The 21321-nt window shown below is 47.8% G+C and overlaps 2 pseudogenes; both read left to right on the forward strand.

The window, feature by feature from the left end:
• The first annotated feature begins 9778 nt into the window (after positions 1-9778).
• Positions 9779-10423, forward strand: LOC147965567 (uncharacterized; annotated as a pseudogene).
• Positions 10424-17966: 7543 nt separating this feature from the next.
• On the forward strand, positions 17967-18611 carry LOC147965568 (uncharacterized; annotated as a pseudogene).
• Positions 18612-21321: the final 2710 nt, after the last annotated feature.

The following is a 21321-nucleotide window of genomic DNA, read 5'->3' on the forward strand; positions in this document are numbered from 1 at the left end:
ATATGGTGGTTGTGGAGAAGACAAAAAGAAGGAGATAGTCTCACATCAACTAGGCATATCAACGAGCTATGGAGATGCCCATCAATGGATATCAATGTGAGTGAGTAGAGATTGACATGCAACGGATGCAATAGAGCTATAAGTGTATGAATGCTCAAAAAGAAAACTAAGTGGGTGTGCATCCAACTTGCTTGCTCATGAAGACCTAGGGAAATTTGAGGAAGCCCATCGTTGGAATATACAAGCCAAGTTCTATAATGAAAAATTCCCGCTAGCATATGAAAGTGACAACATAGGAGACTCTCTATCATGAAGATCATGGTGATACTTTGAAGCACAAGTGTGGTAAAAGGATAGTAACATCGACCCTTCTCTCTTTTTCTCTCATTATTTTTTGGGCCTTCTCCTTTTCTGGCCTTTCCTCTTTTTTATTTCCTCACATGGGACAATGCTCTAATAATGAAGGTTGAGGGAGTCCTGGATTAGGGGGTCTCCGGACAGCCGGACTATATCCTTTGGCCGGACTGTTGGACTATGAAGATACAAGATTGAAGACCTCGTCTCGTGTCCGGATGGGACTCTACTTGGTGTGGAAGGCAAGCTAGGCAATACGGATATGTATATCTCCTCCTTTGTAACCGACCTTGTGTAACCCTAGCCCTTTCCAGTGTCTATATAAACCAGAGGGTTTTAATCCGTAGGACAACATACAATCATACCATAAGCTAGCTTCTAGGGTTTAGCCTCTCTGATCTCGTGGTAGATCAACTCTTGTAATACTCATATCATCAAGAATAAATCAAGCAGGACGTAGGGTTTTACCTCCATCAAGAGGGCCCGAACCTGGGTAAAACATCGTGTTCCCTGCCTCCTGTTACCATCTGCCTTAGACGCACAGTTCGGGACCCCCTACCCGAGATCCGCTGGTTTTGACACCGACATTGGTGCTTTCATTGAGAGTTCCTCTGTGACGTCGCCGTAAGGAAGGATGCCTCATCTCGTTGTTAAAAACAACATTACCGCCGGGGGAGCTCTGGCTGTCGGCCAAACTCTCCAGCTAGGAAATTTCATCATGACTGCATGTTCGGCCGCTGCACCGACGATGACTTCTCGAGTCATCAAAAACAGCCTCCACGTCGGCTCGGAATTCGCCGAGCAGATGGATCCAATGGAGCTCTCTTCCCTAAACGAACTCTTGGATCGCATCATCGCCTTGGCAGTCGCTACGGACTATGATCGGATTGGGCTTAAACCCGATCAAAGGGAGATTAACTCTCCACCGGTCACCCATCACGTTGTGGTGGTGGAGGAACAATGCGGCAACTCCTCCTCTATTTTGAGGACTAACTATGTCCGGATTCCTGAGCTCTCCGAGCCAGATACCCGCTTACGGGAGGACATCACCCTAGCCCTGAACCTAGAATCAGGCAGCGGGCTAGACTTATTGGGCAACACTCCGGAACCCGAACTTCCAAGATTGGAAACTCCTCAGCCCCTGGGTCTCAGATCGGGTAGGGGTTCGGACTCAAATCCACCCACCCACCCAGACATAAACGATCTTTCCCACATCAGGCAAGAGCCCCATGAAACAGTACATCATTATTGGGCCAGATTCCTCCTTGTGATGAAGAAGGTTAAGGACTGTCGCGAGGAAGATGCAGTCTCACTTTTCTGCAATAATTGCACGGACAAGGGAATCCTTAACGCCTTAAGTCACCATGACATATCACGCTTCGCTAACTTGGCGTCCATAGTACGAAAGTACTATGCGATGGAAAGCGCCTGGAAAACCGAAACGAAATTTTGGGATAATCCGGCTCCGAATATACACCCAGTCCGAAGTAAAAGGGTGCACTATCATAAGACACCCGAGCTAGATGCAAAGAAACAAAAACCCTCTACAGGGCATGGAACCGTACTGGAGGGATGGCTTAACGAACCCTGCAAAATTCATAGTACAGCGGATACAATACCAACACACAGCCTTAGAGCATGTTGGATACTCCGGCAGGTGGCCAAAAGTGGTGAGGATCTTCTTATCCCAAATGCCATAGAGCACCATCCCGTGGATAACAATACGGTGTTAACAGTCTTTGAGACCTTCGCGTCAAATAATAGGCGCAAGCAAACATTTCGCAGCATGGCCGAAATCTGCCACGTAGCAGCAATAAATCCATGGAGTGACATGGCTATCACATTCAATGCCAGTGACGAACCTAAATTCCGAACAGCCCGAGCACCAGCCGCACTGGTCCTCAGCCCAATTGTGGACGGCTTTCGACTCACCAAAGTACGCGTGGACGGCGGCAGCGGATTAAACCTCATTTATGAGGAAACTCTTCAAAAAATGGAAATAGACTGGAACCGCATTGAGCAAAGTAGCACAACCTTCGGGGGAATCATACCCAGTCGGGAGGCACGATGCGCTGGGAAAATCACACTAGATGTGGTATTCGGTACGCCAGAGAACTATAGGTCTGAAGAAATTACATTTCAAGTGGCCCCATTCAGCAGTGGATACCACGCCCTTTTAGGACGTGAGGCGTTCACGATCTTCCAAGCCGTACACCATTATGGGTACATGAAGCTCAAAATGCCCGGGCCCAACGGAATCATCACCCTCGCCAGTGATCCAGACACAGCACTTCACGTCGAAAACAAAACAGCCGCACTAGCCCTCGAGGCATTATCCGAAGCCCTCTCGGCCGAGGAATTAACCATGCTACGCTCCACAGTGGACAGGGACGACGTGATACTCGATAAGAGATCCAAGTCCACCTCTTTTAAACCAGCGGATGAAATAGTCAAATTCCAAGTCCATCCAACGGACCCTACAAAAACAGCCTCCATCGGGGCACAGTTAAACCCCGCCGTGGACGCCGCACTATGAGAGTTCCTGCACGAGAATTGGGACATATTCGCCTGGCATCCCTCAGACATGCCAGGAATCCCACGCAGGCTGGCCGAGCATAGCCTCAATATCCTAAAGGGATTCAAGCCGGTCAAGCAAGCTCTTTGGCGTTTCTCCAAACCTAAGAGACAGGCCATGGGAGAGGAACTAGCCAAGTTATTGGAGGCCGGATTCATCAGAGAAATAAAACACCCGGACTGGATAGCAAACCTGGTGATGGTACCAAAGAAGGATAAATCCTGGCGCCTTTGTGTCGATTTCAAGGACCTCAATAAAGCTTGCCCAAAGGATCCCTTCCCCCCCCCCCCGCATCGATCAAATTATCGATGCTACCGCAGGACACGAGTCATTGTGTTTCCTCGACGCATACTCCGGTTACAACCAAATCAAGATGGCGGAGTCCGACCAAGCCGCAACGACATTCATCACACCATACGGTCCCTCTGTTTCAACACAATGCCTTTTGGGCTCAAAAACGCTAGCGCAACATATCAGCGCATGATTCAGACATGTCTGGAGAAACAAATCGGCAAAACAGTAGAGGCATACATAGATGATGTGGTCGTCAAAACCAAACACATCGACTCTTTGATAGACGACTTGAGGCTCACATTCGACAACCTCCAAACATACGACATCAAGCTCAATCCGGAAAAATGCGTTTTCGGCGTACCAGCCGGAAAGCTCCTGGGTTTCATTGTCTCGAGTAGAGGTATTGAAGCTAATCCGGCCAAAATCCGAGCTTTGTCATAGTTGGCTACCCCAACAGACCTCAAAAAAATCCAGAAGTTAACTGGATGTGTGGCGGCTCTAAGCCGCTTTATCTCCCGCTAGCAGAAAAGGCTTTACCCCTTTATCGCCTCCTTCGGCGCACCGAACACTTCGAGTGGACGGACGCTGCCACAGCCGGATTGGAAGAAATAAAGGCCATTTTGGCAACCATCCCAATCCTGGCCGCACCAAACATCGGTGAACCAATGATGTTGTACATTCTGGCAACTCATCAAGTTGTAAGCGCGGTGCTCGTCGTCGAACGAGAAGCTGACGGACATAAATTTCCTCTTCAAAAGCCGGTATACTATGTATCCACTGTCCTCACTCCATGCAAATCATGGTACCCACATTATCAAAAGATAGCCTATGCGGTATTCATGGCATCCCGGAAGCTGCGACACTACTTTCAAGAGTGTTCGATTACAGTAGCCTCAAAAGTGCCACTTAATGATATTATAAACAACCGCGACGCTACGGGCCGGATTGCTAAATGGGCCATTGAGCTCCTCCCGTTCGACATAACATACAAACCTCGACGAGCCATTAAGTCGCAAGTACTGGCCGACTTTGTCGCTGAATGGACGGAGGCCGAACTCCCTAAAGAGTACGGCGCATACTCCAATTGGATCATGCACTTCGATGGTTCTAAAATGCTGGCTGGTCTAGGGGTTGGCGTCGTCCTGACGTCCCCAGCCGGAGATACCGTTCAGTACATACTGCAAATATTGTATACAGACTCCAACAACGCAGCCGAATACGAAGCTTTGTTGCATGGTCTTCGGATGGCAGTCTCCATGGGCATTCAACGCCTGGAGGTGCGTGGGGATTCAAACCTCGCAATATCCCAAATAAATGGAGACTTTGACGCCAAGGATCCGAAAATGGCGGCCTACCGAAACGTCGTCCTAAAAATGTCAGCTCGGTTCGAGGGGCTCGAATTTCACCATGTGGCTCGGGAAAACAATCAGCCGGCGGATATCCTCACCCGCATCAACGCAAAACGCGATGCGGTCCCCCCCGCCAACATATTTCTGGAGAGGTTGTTCAAGTCATCCGTAGTTTGGGAAGGGGACACCGGTAACAATAGTCCGGACCCGGCCAAAATACCCGATACCGAACACTCTAACACAATCGAAGGCTCCGCCATCGAAATAACACCTTCAGCCCATGTAATAATGGCCATCATAGCCCGGTGGACAGAACCATTCCTGGCCTACCTAACTAGGCAGGAACTTTCGGAGGACCAAAACGAGGCACGCTGCATAGTGCGGCGATCTAAGGCCTACAAGGTCCATGAAGGAGAATTGTATAAAAAAAGCACTATCGGAGTCCTTGAAAGGTGCATCTCCGAAGAGGAAGGGCGGAACCTTTTGGCAGAAATTCACGCAGGACTCGGCGGTCATCACGCCGCAGCCCGGGCCCTTGTAAGCAAGGCCTTCCGTACAGGATTCTATTGGCCAACAGCCCGGGCAGATGCACAGGACTTGGTCCAACGTTGCGACGGTTGCCAGCTCTTTGCAAATCAAAGCCACATGCCACCCACCGCCCTCCAAACAATCCCCATTACGTGGCCCTTCGCGGTCTGGGGCTTGACATGGTTGGACCCCTTAAAGGGGGAACCCACAAGAAAAAAATACTTACTGGTCATGGTGGATAAATTCACCAAATGGATAGAGGCCAAACCTGTTAAAACAGTCGAATCTGGACCGGTGATAGACTTCATATCCGGGGTCGTACACCGTTATGGCATCCCCCACAGCATCATCACTGACAACGGCACGAACTTCACTGCCGATGAGGTAAAACTCTAGTGCAGCAAAATGGGCATCAAGCTCGATTATGCTTCAGTCTATCACCCACAGACCAACGACCAAGTTGAGCGAGCAAACAGTCTTATAATGAGCGGCATTAAACCCAGACTAGTGCGTTCCTTAACGGAGTCTAACACGCACTGGGTAGAGGAGCTCGACTCCGTACTCTGGGGGCTGCGGACCACGCCGAACCGTAGTACCGGATATACACCCTTCTTTATGGTGTACGGCGCAGAGGCAGTCTTGCCCTGCGACATAATTCATGACTCACCTCGGGTGCGCATGTACGAAGAAAGAGAAGCCGAGCTCGATCGGCAGGACAGTCTGGACACCCTGGAGGAGGAGCGTGACATAGCAAAAGCCCGTTCCACATTTTATCAGCAACAGGCTCGCAGATACCAAAGCAGAGAAGTACAGGCCAAAACTTATAACATTGGCGAACTAGTTCTACGCCTGCCGGATAAGAAAAAGAACAAGCTCGAGCCCAAATGGGAAGGTCCCTTCATTATTGACCAAGTTCTGACCGGTGGAGCATACCGACTGCGGGATGCATTGACTAATCGACTCGAGCCGAACCCATGGAACGCGGCCAGACTCCGAAGATTCTACGCCTAGCGCCGGACTCTACGTTCGTCCCCTTCCTCTGTCAATTTTTTGCATATACATTATCTGTCTTGTTTTTCTTTCTTTCTTTTATTCTTTCTCTAGGCCTTCACGGGCCAACTTGTGCCTCGCTTGCACACTATAGATGCGCTAGCCGTGCTCGTCATACCTGGGGGCTTCTTTTACAGAAGCTTAATTATTTATCTGGGCCTCATGCCCCGCACATGTGTTATGCTTCCGCATGTACCTTTTTTCGCCATTATATGCATCGATATGACTTAAGTTTTGGCCAAGCTGGGTTGCCTGTCTCTTGTATTTATGCCCTATGTTCTCGTTAATTCGGCTAGGGCATAAGGGGAGCACCTCTGCGATTGTTACTGCCGGGTCAGCCGGATGTGTACCTCAGACTGGGTGCACCCGAAAGCTAGTGTTCTTAAGGGAATATTCGGTCGGTGAACAAAAGATGATTTTTTATTTTCCATATCTGCCCCCAGATGTTTTTTTTCCTGCATTTTTTATCGCATTCCAGACATGCACTTTAGGGCATGCATACCCAGGGAAAGGAACCCTTAACGGAACTATTCTCCCTGGAAGATGTTTCTTACTACCCATGTAATATAACATAACTAGTTGGGCACTTGTCCGTTCAAGCACTAATGACCCCTACGCATGGTATCCATGCATACCCCTGTTCTTATATAACTGAGCGGGTATTCGGATACACTCCGGACTATCGGGTCCCGAGGTTGAAGCGAAAAGGTCCGCCAAGACAAATGATCTACAATCCGGCTAGAAGGCATTATATATGTCACTTTAATTACATAGTCATGCAGACTGACTAAATTTATCTTCTATACCATCCAATAGGCGATCTAGCCTACAATCCTGTTGGGAATACTTTGCGGCTAATTCTACTTGCCCATAAACTAAGCTAACGGTGATCTCTTTTCCGTCGGGCCCCACAGGTCCGACCTCGGCCATGTGATTTGGGTCAGCCTTGGTATACCGCGTCTTCACCATGGCCCAAGCTTCTCTGGCACCTTGTCGGCAGGCCGATATCTTCCATAATCGTAAGCGCTGCCATTCTCCCTTGAGCTTCTCTGTAAGCTCTGCAACGCCCTCTGGCAGGGAGACGGATGGCCACAAGGCCTGGCCAACACCTTGCATCACCTGCCGAACTTGTTCGTGCAGATGTGAGAGCTCGGATAGAAGATCACCCGTAGACCCGGGCATTTCCTCCGTGGGATGACCCGTCAGCATACCTACAGACATAACGCTGTCAGTCGGCTTCTTCGCCGAACTCCTTCAAAAGGATTCATTCAAGCACTTACTGAAAATGCCGCGCCGAAGCCGCTTATTCTCCTTCTCGGAGTCTGCAAGCTGGGCTCGAACGTCTTTCAGTTCCACGCTCAGCTTGATATTGGCGTCTTGGAGATTGTTTTTCTCCCGCCTAACCTCAGTCAGCACGCATTTGCCAGCCTCTAGCTGTCGCACGGCATGCTGGTCCTCCGGATTTTCTCCGGATTCATCTGCAACATCTATTGTTAGATCTGCAGCCACGCCGCACACTATATGGTAACCATCATTCCTTAAAGTAAATGTTACCAGCGGGTGACTTTTTCGGTTCCTGCTATGCGGCAACAGCGGCCCGCAGTTGGGTCTTGCATTCCTCTAGCTCCTGTGATAGCCTATTATTCTTCTCTGTAAGAAGCTACACAATAAAGATGATCCTTAAATCAGTTTTGCTAACTGTTTCAAGTCTCAGGGGCTACTGATACATATAAATCGTCAGATTTACTTACCCGTACATCCTTTACATACTGATCCGTGGCTCTGGCTAGACCATCTTGAGCAGCACGGAGACACGCCTCTCTAGAATAGAAGGCATCGAATGCCTCTGGTGAGAAAAAAGTGTCACGGAGTACGGCCCGGCGGCGCCTATGATTCATGGCGCTTCCCACTCACGAGTTTGTAGCGGATAATCTATCTGCATCCTCTGTAGGGGGATTATCCGGCGCCCGCCCCATATTGGCTTCCGCCTCTATGTCCGGTCCTGGCGCCCGACTGGTGGAAGCGTGATTAGTAACATCGCCGGACATATTCCGGCGAGCGTTTTTTCTGTTAAAGAAACACGGGCGTCATTACATTTCGAGAAAGACGACAACCACGGAGCGGGGTTCTTGTTATACCTTTGCGTCGACGTCTCCGTCCTAACCGCCTTCCTTTTCGGCATGCCCGGCCTCGGTGCCTCTTGTTGGCGGGTTGTTGCGGGTTCGGCAGGGCGTCCCTGTGACGCCCCAAGACCGGAGCTTCAGATGCCTTCCAGGGTTTCCGGGTTTCGTCGTGTGATTTGATTGGTCCATTGCATTTCATCTTTGCATCATGTGCATTGCATCATGTCATCATGCAACCCATTTTAAAACTCAACTAAATAAACCGTATGGATCTTCGATCCATTTAAACCGAGGGAATTCACATGGTGATTCTCTTTATAACATATCCTCCTGATATTAGGGAGCTATGATAAATAATCCATTCTTATGGAATCACCTAAAACACACTTGCAAAATTTCCCCAAGCCTTTGTTATCTCGCTTCTTGACCTCGAACTTTGTTCGTAAATTCTTTCGTCATTTTTCGGAGCTCCACCAAAAATCTGAACATTTTGGACACCTCTATTTCCTAACCCTTGTTCAAACCATTTGAATTAAATTCAAATGACTTTGAATTAAATCCTTGCTATCATGCCTCTCCTATTTTTCTTGGAACCTGCGCATTTTTGCAACTCCGAGAATATTATCTACGTGCGCTAATTCTTCCCCTAACCCCCTCCCTCTTTCTTTTCTTCTCCAATTTTGTTTTATGCTTAGAAATAAGGGAGAGAGAGGAGAGAGTCCAAAAGGCCGGCCTCTAGGGCCCATCCCTAGGCCCAGTCGCGCCCCTGCATAATCCCTGGGCCATCTACACCTGGGCCGCCCACCCTCCAGCAGCTAGGCCGGCCCATTTGCGTCAAGCCCACCTAACCTAACCTAACCCTAGGCCCGAGCGAAACCCTCTCTTGGTCGATCCCCTCCTCGTTCGGTCGTTCCCACCAGCGCCGCCAACCTCTTATATTCCTCCTCTCGCTCACTTCCTCCTGCGTGCTCTTCTTGTCCAACCTCTCCTCGTCCAGGAGCTCGTCCATCCTCGCGCCAGAGGCTTCCCTGCCGACCTCGTTGACCGCGCAGCTGCCTGCAAACTCCGTCCAGCGAGGCCCCACGCCCGTTCCCTATCTCTCTCCCTCTCCTCGCTCGCGCACCTGAGAGGAGCCCCCCGCGCCAGTTCCTCCCGCGAGCTGCGCATCCTCCTCCAGTCAGTCGTTGCCCAGTGCCCGGTCTCCATGGTTGCGCCCGTTGCCGCCGGCCAACCCCAGTGCTACCCGTCGCACGCATGCACGCAGAAGAGGATCTCCTTGCCTGCGACCCCTCCGGTTGCCGCGCTACCATCAGGCACGTCCTCCTTGCACCCGAAGCTCTTACTTCCCTCTGTCGCGCCCGACCGCTTGTTTGCCGCTGTAGCTCTCGTCTTTGGTCGGGCATGCTCCTTCTGGACCGCACCATCTTGCCTCCCCGCGCGCCCGTAGTCCTCCAGAGGCATGGACTGCCTCGCCCGCCTATCAGGAACGCCATGGCCGCCGCCCCATGGAGTTCCACTGGCCCCGATCCTTTCGGGAACCAGACGAGCCCCGTGTCTGCTTCCTGCCACTGTCCACCACCATCGCCTCCTTGCTGCTGCCCAACCGAGGCCTTGTGATGCTCCGTTTCGTAACAAAAGACCATCAAGACCGGCAAGACCTGGACTCCAAACTCCAAGTACTACTACAAACCCGAAGAATTCGGATGCATCAAGTCCCCGAGGAGACCCGTTTTTTCCGTCAAGTTCGACTACCCGTATCATCAAGTACCACTATGGCCGGAGACCTCGGACACGCCAACTACCCCTTTGAGCTATCAATACCGCAAGCGCCAAGTTCAACGACGACCCAAGTACCGCGAGAACGTTTGTACCTCTACCGTCGCCGTGGATCCGACAAGTACCCCTACAACAAGTGTACCTCTACCGTCGTCTTCGGAATCGCTAAGAACGTCAAGCACCCCTTCGAGATGACGAGACCGACAAGTTCAAATGACCCCAAGTACCTCTCCGAAAATGAGACGTATACCGCTACCGTCGCAAGAATTGAGACCGACAAGTCCGAAGAAGCAAGTACCACTCCGAACCATGTACGACAACCGTCGCCGAAGACCCGTGTAACACAAACGTCAAGTTCAACTACCGTCGCGTGAACCGCTACTTCCCATGACGACCCCATGAACAACTACTTCCCCTTCGACACGTGTACCCCTACCGCCGAACTCGATCCGTTCCGATAATGCACGCTCCGAAGGTATAACCCCGAGACGACGTCCGTGAACGAATGCTTGTGATGTGTGAGATGCTCGTGCTTGCACCGTGCTCGATTTCTCGGTGCATGTTTCCCTCTTTTACGTTGTCACCGTCATGTGGGAACCCGGTAACTGGGAGCACCCCACCTTCTATCGCATGTCACGCTCCCATCGCACTTTCTTTTGCACCAGGATCTCAATCGAGTTACCGGAACGTTGCCGTGGCATCGTTTCCGTTATCGTCGTCGTGGCACCCTTTCTTTCCGCCATGATGTCAAATGCTCCATATTATGCTCATGTAAACTTTTAATTAAAATTGCATAAAACTTGCACATCTTATCCGCATCATGTTAACAACATCAAGAATGTTTAAAATTGTTGTATGCATTAAATTGCTAAATGCACATGAGGATTTACCGGAATTGTTGTTTGATGTTTCCGGCCTCATTTAAAATGCCTAACTATGTTTTTCTACTCATGTTTCAACTCTTGCATGTTAATCAATATTTAATATTGTTGGGTAGCTAAACGGGAGAGAACTAAATAATTGACGTGGTGTTTCGTCAATATGCAACTCGTTGCATATTGAGCTCCACTTAACTTGTAGAGTTGTTTGTGCACTTTGCCATGCCATGCATATTTAGACCGGACATGCATCATAGTTGGTTGTGCATCATGCCATGTTTATGTGATGGTTGTTTACTATGTTGTTTGCTTCTTTACGGTGTTGCTTCTTCGGGTTAGTTCCGATAACGTCGCATTTGTGAGGATCCGTTCGACTACGTCCATTTGTCTTCTTCATGGACTCGTTCTTCTTCCTTGCGGGATTTCAGGCAAGATGACCATACCCTCGAAATCACTTCTATCTTTGCTTGCTAGATGCTCGCTCTATTGCTATGCCTTTGCTGCGATACCTACCACTTGCTATATCATGCCCCCATTTGCTAAGCCAAGCCTCTAACCACCTTGTCCTAGCAAACCGTTGTTTGGCTATGTTACCGCTTTTCTCAGCCCCTCTGACAGCATTTCTAGTTGCAGGTAAAGATTGAAGTTTGTTCCTTGATGGAACATGGATATTTTGTTGGGATATCACAATATCTCTTATTTAATTAATGCACCTATATACTTGGTAAAGGGTGGAAGGCTCGGCCTTATGTCTGGTGTTTTGTTCCACTCTTGCCGCCCTAGTTTCCTTCATACCGGTGTTATGTTCCTTGATTTTGCGTTCCTTACATGGTTGGGTTATAATGGGAACCCCTTGACAGTTCGCCTTGAATAAAACTCCTCCAGCAAGGCCCAACATTGGTTTTACCATTTGCCACCTAGACTTTTTCTTTCCCTTGGGTCGGCCGGCTGAAGGGTCATCTTTATTTAAACCCACGGGCCAGTGCTTCTCTAAGTGTTGGTCCAACCCAGAGCACCGTGCAGGGCCGTCCCTTGGCAACTTGGGTTACGTTGGCTCCCGTACGCTTAGCTTATCCGGTGTGCCCTGAGAAAGAGATATGTGCAGCTCCTATCGGGATTTGTCGGCACAGCGGGTGGTCTTGCTAGTCTTGTTTTACCATTGTCGAAATGTCTCGTAACCGGGATTCCGAGTCTGATCGGGTCTTCCTGGGAGAAGGAATATCCTTCGTTGACCGTGAGAGCTTGTGATGGGCTAAGTTGGGACACCCCTGCAGGGATTTGAACTTTCGAAAGCCGTGCCCGCGGTTATGGGCAGATGGGAATTTGTTAATGTCCGGTTGTAGAGAACCTGAAGTTTAACTTAAGTAAAATGCATCAACCGCGTGTGTAACCGTGATGGTCTCTTTCCGGTGGAGTTCGGGAAGTGAACACGGTGTTGGAATTATTCTTGAACGTAAGTAGTCTAGGATCACTTCTTGATCATAGATTTCTCGAATGTGCTTTGCCTTATCTTCTCGCTCTCATTTGCGTAAGTTAGCCACCATATATGCTAGTGCTTGCTGCAGCTCCACCTCATACCTTTTACCTACCTATAAGCTTAAATAGTCTTGATCGCAAGGGTGTGAGATTGCTGAGTCCGCGTGACTCACAGATACTTCCAAACCAGTTTGCAGGTGTCGATGTTACCAGGCAGGTGACTCAACCGAGCTCAAGGAGGAGCTCGATGAAGATCTCGTTCATTGTGTTGTATCGTTTCAGTTGATCAGTAGTGGAGCCCAGTTGGGACGATCGGGGATCTGTGTAGCATTTGGGGTAGTCTTCTTTTATTTTGGTTCCGTAGTCGGACCTTGATTGTATCGGGATGATGTAATGCTTTGTTCATGTATTGTGTGAAGTGGCGATTGTAAGCCAACTATGTACCTTTTCTCTTATTCATTACATGGGTTGTTGTGAAGATTACCTCACTTGCGACATTGCTTTCAATGCGGTTATGCCTATAAGTCGTGCTTCGACACATGGGAGATATAGCCGCATCAAGGGCGTTACAAGTTGGTAATCAGAGCCTTCCCCGACTTTAGGAGCCCTTGCTTGATCTAATCGTTAGCGTTGTTGAGTCTAGAAAAATGTTTTGAGTCATTTAGGATTATATATATCGGCGAGTAGGATTCTTTTAACTCCTCAGTCCCTTCGTCGCTCTGGTGAGGCATCCTGGCGTAGAGTTTTGACTCTTCTCTTCTCAAATTTCACTAAAAACAATTTAGGATCACGCGGGTATCTTGGAATCGTTCCGATGGTTTTGTGACGAGAACATTGTTCTTGGTGCCTCCTGACATTTAGGGGTTGTGGCAGTGTCCCGGGGAGTTGAGTTCCGAGGTGTTGTCGTCACAATTTTATCATTGCAATTCTGGAATACCTTAGTTTCGCCGACATCGAAAATCTCTTTTATGCAGTTGTTGGTGAGATAACCTCGACGCCACCCAGTACTGGGGCGGGAGTTCGGGAGTATTGCCATAACTCGTATAACGGATGCTTTTCGAAGGTTGAGGTAAATGATTTCCGAAGGTTTCTTGGTTATGTGTTGAAGGATGGATACAGCTGGATGTAGGATTTGCTAATTTTGGGTGAGATATTATGCTTTCCCTGTATCCCCAACACCTGATTGCATAACCAGAGAATTTTGGGAGTTTATAAGTGGGAATTCAAGTAGCTCTTAGGATATATTTCCTACAGACGCATGATATGAGATTGCGGTTCCACGGTTGGTTTTACAGTGGTCTTGTTGTGTCTTAAAGAGTCCTTGGCTATGCTGACTCGGGGACGCTTCATATGTCATGTGCACTGCCTTGTACATGATGGTGCTGTACGATCGAGCCCATGTAGGCCCCACCACGAAAACTTCGAACTAAATCTCTATCGTATGTTTGTTCCGGCTTATTTTGCAAGCCAATCCTTTGTTTTGTTTTTCAGTTGTGGTATTCGAGTTGCTTCGAAGTCAAGTGTTGATTCCATACTTTTCTGAACCGGTGTTCTCATACTCCTATGTGAATACCAATCCTTCATGATAATCGAGATTGTCATGTCAATCCTTTTCAACCGGCGTGTCTCTCTTCAAGTGTATCCATTCATTTTCAACATTCCGCAAGATCAACTCAAGTCTTCTCAACGTTGTTTGTTTCATCAGTCCCAAGTTGTCTTTGTTTTCCCCACCCTCCCAACCCTTTTTCCTTCAAGGATTCGGATTTCTTATTCAACTATCATGTTTTTGATGTGAAGCCTCTCCATTCTTTTCCGTCAATATTCTTATCCGGTGATTATCAGGAAGATAGTAGCGGAGTTTCAAGTTCATCATTATTCGTTCTCTTTTTCTCCAGTGGATTCAAGTCAAGCCTTGTCGATCATATCTTTTCCTCATTCCAAATGTTTTCTCTTGCCGTTACACCTCTTTATCATTCACTTCTCACTATTCATTTGTTCCGGAGTGTTGAAGATATCTCAGAAGATTCAAGTTTCCATTCTCAATTCATTCAAGATTTTGCGAGGATGTTACCTCATTCAAAGCCATTTAATTCAACCGGTGCAATCTCTCTTTTCAAGTAATCATTTCAACGGTGTATCTTTCGAGTGGGCCCTAACCCACAGGTCTTTTCCAGGATCTTACCTGACTCTTCTTATTTTCCCGGAGTTATTCTCAATTCTTTTTCAAAGTTTTGACATAAGAATGAATTATCATCAGTCAAATTCCTTTCTCCAAGATCTTTCAAATTCTTTTCATCATTGGCTTAACCTTTCCATTCTTCATTCTGGAGTGCCTCAACAATTCATGGTGGTGTTTCTCATCGTCTTTTTCAACATGAAGACCGAAGAAGATTTTTCCTCTAAATCTTGCTCCTTTCTCTTCAAGATTCATGGTTCTAGCTTATTGCCATTCTCTCATCATTGTATTCGATTGTGACAATTCTTTTCATCCTTCCGGAGCAATTCAGGAGTCTTTGTAGTTTGTTTCTCCGGAGCCCATCATTCTCAGCTTTCAGCTATCATTCTCCAAATCTTGCCGGTGCATCATTCAAGTATTCTCTTATCATCTCGTGATCTCTTCGTTCTCATGTATCTAAATTCTCTCAAGCATCTTCGTTTATTTACTAGTCCTTTCCGGTGTTTCTTCATCTTTTATTCGTTCATTTTCAATTCTTACAGTGGTTTGCTCAAGATTCTATTCCATGGTTATCATATTAATTCATTCGTTGTTTCAATCCTACCGGTGGTTCGCTGAAGACCTTCTCAAGTTTAAGCTATACCTCTCTTTAATCTTTTCCACGAGAATAAGTAGTATGCCAAATACGTTGATTGTCATCAATTTAAATTGGTGAAGGATAAGCATAATGTAATTCTTATTCTTGTTTCATCCAAGCGATTAATTCCTTATTCCGGAGTGTCATCAAATTCAGAGTTTCTATTGTTTCATCTTTTCTTTTCCCGGAGTTCCAAGTTTTCTCGGTTATATCATCGTGAAAATCCATCTATTCATTACAAGTCTTCGCTGTGTGTTTTCAACTTCTCTTTCATTTCGATTGATCATTCTTTTGTTACCGGAGTTCTTCATGGAGGTTCTACACAATGGTTCATCAAAGATTTAATTCCTTTTCGAAGTGTTCATTGAGATTCTTTTCAGAGGAGCCCAAGCTTTCTTCATCTTGCAATCCGGAGTGCAATTCTTTCTACCGTATCATTGGAGGTGGTATTATGTCATTCTTGATAATTTGAGTTCATGTTTCATGATTCACATGTTGTCAAGAATGAGATATTTTAAATCCATCAACCTTTTCGTTGGAGTTATCTTGGGTTATGTTTCACCTAAAGCTTTCCCTAAGGATTTTGCTATTGTGAGGCGTATAATTGACCCAAGTTCTTCATTTATCCTCCCAAAGAAATAAGTTTCTCGTCTTCTTGTTCATTTCAATCCAATCTATTGTTTCCGTTAGTGGCAGAATTTCACCGCATAATTTTGAGATGTTTTCCATAAGCCCACTACAAGTTTATTCGTTTCGTTGTTGATTTTTTCCAAACAACTCTGTTATAACCTTCTTGGAAGGGTGCTCTCCAAGCTCTTTGGTGGTAGAAGTTGTCATTTTCTTCTCCATCCTTTCATTCCAATGATCGATCCTCGATTATTTCTCTCAGAGGCTTTGTGATGTTGCTCTCTTCGACCCATCATCTCGTTTTGTAAGATCATGTTCAATTCCTTTCATTTACAGTCGGAGTGCTGTCCAATTTATATCATTTTTATTCCTTCTCTATCTTGTTTAACCGGAGTGTTGTCGTAATTGATCCTTATCGTTCCTTGTACATCTCGTTTCTACCAGAGTGCTTGCATGTACTTCTTGTCCATTGCAACCCTTTTCTTATGTATTTCAACCTACAAGGTTCTAGTAATGTTCCTTGTTCCTCTTTCCTAATGAAGTGTTTTCAACTTCGCTCATCTCCGTTGTATTCTTTTCTCGAAATGGTTTAACCTTTCAAGGTTCTTTGGTTTCACTCGTTTGTCAAAGAAGCAACTTAGTTTTACCTCTTCTCTTTTTCTTCCGTTTTCCCTCCGGTGCCATCCTAGATCTCGGGACGAGATCCTCTCGTAGTGGTGGAGTGTTGTGACGCCCCAAGATCGGAGCTTCAGATGCCTTCCAGGGTTTCCGGGTTTCGTCGTGTGAGTTGTTTGGTCCGTTGCATTTCATCTTTGCATCATGTGCATTGCATCATGTCATCATGCAACCCATTTTAAAACTCAACTAAATAAACTGTATGGATCTTCGATCCATTTAAACCGAGGGAATTCACATGGTGATTCTCTTTATAACATACCCTCCCGATATTAGGGAGCTATGATAAATAATCCATTCTTATGGAATCACCTAAAACACACTTGCAAAATTTCCCCATGCCTTTGTTATCTCGCTTCTTGACCTCGAACTTTGTCCGTAAATTCTTTCGTCATTTTTCGGAGCTCCACCAAAAATCCGAACATTTTTGGACACCTCTATTTCCTAGCCCTTGTTCAAACCATTTGAATTAAATTCAAGTGACTTTGAATTAAATCCTTGCTATCATGCCTCTCCTATTTTTCTTGGAACCAGCGCATTTTTGGGAGTCCGAGAATATTATCTACGTGTGCTAATTCTTTCCCTAACCCCCTCCCTCTTTCTTTTCTTCTCCAATTTTGTTTTATGCTTAGAAATAAGGGAGAGAGAGGAGAGAGTCCAGCATGCCGACCTCTAGGGCCCATCCCTAGGCCCAGCCGCGCCCCTGCCTAATCCCTAGACCATCTACACCTGGGACGCCCAACCTCCTGCAGCCAGGCCGGCCCATTTGCGTCAAGCCCACCTAACCTAACCTAACCTAACCCTAGGCCCGAGTGAAACTCTCTCTTGGTCGATCCCCTCCTCGTTCGGTCGTTCCCACCAGCGCCGCCAACCTCTTCTTTTCCTCCTCTTGCTCTCTTCCTCCTGCGTGCTCTTCTTGTCCAACCTCTCCTCGTCCAGGAGCTCGTCCATCCTCGTGCCAGAGGCTTCCCTGCCGACCTCGTCGACCGCGCAGCTGCCTGCAAGCTCCGTCCAGCGAGGCCCCGCGCCCGTTCCCCATCTCTCTCCCCTCTCCTCGCTCGCGCACCGGAGAGGAGCCCCCCGCGCCAGTTCCTCCCGCGAGCTGCGCGTCCTCCTCCAGTCAGTCGCCGCCCAGTGCCCGGTCTCCATGGTTGCGCCCGTTGCCGCCGGCCGACCCCGGTGCTACCCGTCGCACGCATGCACGCAGAAGAGGATCTCCTCGCCTGCGACCCTTCCGGTTGCCGCTCTACCATCAGGCGCGTCCTCCTTGCGCCCGAAGCTCTTGCTTCCCTCTGTCGCGCCCGACCGCTTTTTTGCCACTGTAGCTCCCGTCTTTGGTTGGGCATGCTCCTTCTGGACCGCACCATCTTGCCTCCTCGTGCGCCCGTGGTCCTCTAGAGGCATGCGCTGCCTCGCCCGCCTATCAGGAACGCCATGGCCGCCGCCCCATGGAGTTCCACTGGCCCCGATCCTGTCAGGAACCAGACGAGCCCCGTGTCTGCTTCCTGCCACTGTCCACCACCATCGCCTCCTTGCTGCTGCCCAACTGAGGCCTTGTGATGCTTCGTTTCGTAACAAAAGACCATCAAGACCGGCAAGACCCGGACTCCGAACGCCAAGTACTACTACAAACCCGAAGAATTCGGATGCATCAAGTCCTCGAGGAGACCTGTTTTTTCCGTCAAGTTTGACTACCTGTATCATCAAGTACCACTACGGCCGGAGACCTCGGACACACCAAGTACCCCTTTGAGCTATCAATACCGCAAGCGCCAAGTTCCACGACGACCCAAGTACCGCGAGAACATTTGTACCTCTACTGTCGCTGTGGATCCGACAAGTACCCCTACAACAAGTGTACCTCTACCGTCGTCTTCGGAATCGCTAAGAACGTCAAGCACCCCTTCGAGATGACGAGACCGACAAGTTCAAATGACCCCAATTACCTCTCTAAAAACGAGACGTATACTGCTACCGTCGCAAGAATTGAGACCGACAAGTCCGAAGAAGCAAGTACCACTCCGAACCATGTACGACGATCGTCGCCGAAGACCCGTGTAACGCAAACATCAAGTTCAACTACCGTCGCGTGAATCGCTACTTCCCACGACGACCCCTTGAACAACTACTTCCCCTTCGACACGTGTACCCCTACCGCCGAACTCGATCTGTTCCGATAATGCACGCTCCAAAGGTATAACCCCGAGACGACGTCCGTGAACGAATGCTTGCGATGTATGAGATGCTCGTGCTTACATCGTGCTTGATTTGTCGGTGCACGTTGCCCTCTTTTACCTTGTCACCGTCATGTGGGAACCCAGTAGCCAGGAGCACCCCACCTTCTATTGCATGTCACGCTCCCGTCGCACTTTCTTTTGCATCGGGATCTCAATCGAGTTACCGGAACGTTGCCGTGGCATCATTTCCGTTATCGTCGTCGTGGCACCCTTTCTTTCTGCCACGATGCCAAATGCTCCATATTATGCTCATGTAAACTTTTAATTAAAATTGCATAAAACTTGCACATGTCATCCGCATCATGTTAACAACATCAAGAATGTTTAAAATTGTTGTATGCATTAAATTGCTAAATGAACATGAGGATTTACCGGAATTGTTGTTTGATGTTTCCGGCCTCATTTAAAATGCCTAACTATGTTTTTCTACTCATGTTTCAACTCTTGCATGTTAATCAACATTTAATATTGTTGGGTACCTAAACGGGAGAGACCTAAATAATTGACGTGGTGTTTCGTCAATATGCAACTCGTTGCATATTGAGCTCCACTTAACTTGTAGAGTTGTTTGTGCACTTTGCCATGCCATGCATATTTAGACCGGACATGCATCATAGTTGGTTGTGCATCATGCCATGTTTATGTGATGGTTGTTTACTATGTTGTTTGCTTCTTTCTGGTGTTGCTTCTTCGGGTTAGTTCCGATAACGTCGCGTTTGTGAGGATCTGTTCGACTATGTCCGTTTGTCTTCTTCATGGACTCGTTCTTCTTCCTTGAGGGATTTCAGGCAAGATGACCATACCCTCGAAATCACTTCTATCTTTGCTTGCTAGATGCTCGCTCTATTGCTATGCCTTTGCTGCGATACCTACCACTTGCTATATCATGCCCCCATTTTCTAAGCCAAGCCTCTAACCACCTTGTCCTAGCAAACCGTTGTTTGGCTATGTTACCGCTTTGCTCAACCCCTCTTATAGCGTTTCTAGTTGCAAGTGAAGATTGAAGTTTGTTCCTTGTTGGAACATGGATATTTTGTTGGGATATCACAATATCTCTTATTTAAATAATGCACCTATATACTTGGTAAAGGGTGGAAGGCTCGGCCTTATGCCTGGTGTTTTGTTCCACTCTTGCCGCCCTAGTTTCCGTCATACCGGTGTTATGTTCCTTGATTTTGCGTTCCTTACACGGCTGGGTTATAATGGGAACCCCTTGACAGTTCGCCTTGAATAAAACTCCTCCAGCAAGGCCCAACATTGGTTTTACCATTTGCCACCTAGCCTTTTTCTTTCCCTTGGGTCGGCCGGCTCAAGGGTTCATCTTTATTTAAACCCCCGGGCCAGTGCTTCTCTAAGTGTTGGTCCAACCCAGAGCACCGTGCGGGGCCGTCCCTTGGAAACTTGGGTTACGTTGGCTCCCATACGCTTAGCTTATCCGGTGTGCCCTGAGAACGAGATATGTGCAGCTCCTATCGGGATTTGTCGGCACAGCGGGTGGTCTTGTTGGTCTTGTTTTGCCACTGTCGAAATGTCTCGTAACCAGGATTCCGAGTCTAATTGGGTCTTCCTGGGAGAAGGAATATCCTTCGTTGACCGTGAGAGCTTGTGATGGGCTAAGTTGGGACACCCCTGCAGGGATTTGAACTTTCAAAAGTCGTGCTCGTGGTTATGGGCAGATGGGAATTTGTTAATGTCCGGTTGTAGAGAACCTAAGTTTAACTTAAGTAAAATGCATCAACCGCGTGTGTAACCGTGATGGTCTCTTTCCGGCGGAGTTTGGGAAGTGAACACGGTGTTGGAGTTATGCTTGAACGTAAGTAGTCTAGGATCACTTCTTGATCATAGATTTCTCAAACGTGCTTTGCCTTCTCTTCTCGCTCTCATTTGCGTAAGTTAGCCACCATATATGCTAGTGCTTGCTGCAGCTCCACCTCATACCTTTTGCCTACCTATAAGCTTAAATAGTCTTGATTGCGAGGGTGTGAGATTGCTGAGTCCCCGTGACTCACAGATACTTCCAAACCAGTTTGCAGGTGCCGATGTTACCGGGCAGGTGACTCGACCGAGCTCAAGGAGGAGCTCGATGAAGATCTCGTTCATTGTGTTGTATCGTTTCAGTTGATCAGTAGTGGAGCCCAGTTGGGATGATCGGGGATCTGTGTAGCATTTGGGGTAGTCTTCTTTTATTTTGGTTCCGTAGTCGGACCTTGATTGTATCGGGATGATGTAATGCTTTGTTCATGTATTGTGTGAAGTGGCGATTGTAAGCCAACTATGTACCTTTTCTCTTATTCATTACATGGGTTGTTGTGAAGATTACCTCACTTGCGACATTGCTTTCAATGCGGTTATGCCTCTGAGTCGTGCTTTGACACGTGGGAGATATAGCCGCATCGAGGGTGTTACAGTCCCGAATGCCTTCCCTGTAAAAACGCCATATGCATATGGTAGGTGAAGTGTCTCAAAGGGGATCCTAGTTTTTGGAGTTGGGATATTTGGGTTTTCTTACGTGCGATGCAGGAAGCAGTCCGGGATAGTCGGCCGTAATGGCCACCATGGCATCATC

The sequence above is a fragment of the Triticum urartu genome, chromosome 6A (assembly GCF_056163025.1).
Source record: "Triticum urartu cultivar PI428250 chromosome 6A, HENAU_Tu73, whole genome shotgun sequence".
Lineage (NCBI taxonomy): Eukaryota > Viridiplantae > Streptophyta > Magnoliopsida > Poales > Poaceae > Triticum > Triticum urartu.